Source organism: Poecilia formosa, unplaced genomic scaffold (assembly GCF_000485575.1).
Source record: "Poecilia formosa unplaced genomic scaffold, Poecilia_formosa-5.1.2 Scaffold149, whole genome shotgun sequence".
In the NCBI taxonomy this organism is placed as follows: Eukaryota; Metazoa; Chordata; class Actinopteri; order Cyprinodontiformes; family Poeciliidae; genus Poecilia; species Poecilia formosa.
Genome location: NW_006800088.1, coordinates 61477 through 61750, shown reverse-complemented (window position 1 = coordinate 61750; position 274 = coordinate 61477).

Here is a 274-nt window from a genome sequence, read left to right as displayed (position 1 = left end):
TCTAATTTTACATTTTCTCTCATGTCATAAATAGGACAGGTCGAACATTCATAACATGAAATGTTGTAAGATTCTTGTGAAATGAAATTAAAGGTGAAAATTACAAACTCCCTTCTGACCTGGACAGCTGAATTTGTAGCTTTTGCATTTATGCTGTGCTTGTAGTAAATACAAGACTATCACAGTTTGAATTTCGGTGCTTGTTTCAAATAAAATGAGTGAAGGTTCATGAATTCATGGTTTATAAAACATTAATGATGTTGATTGGACTGTT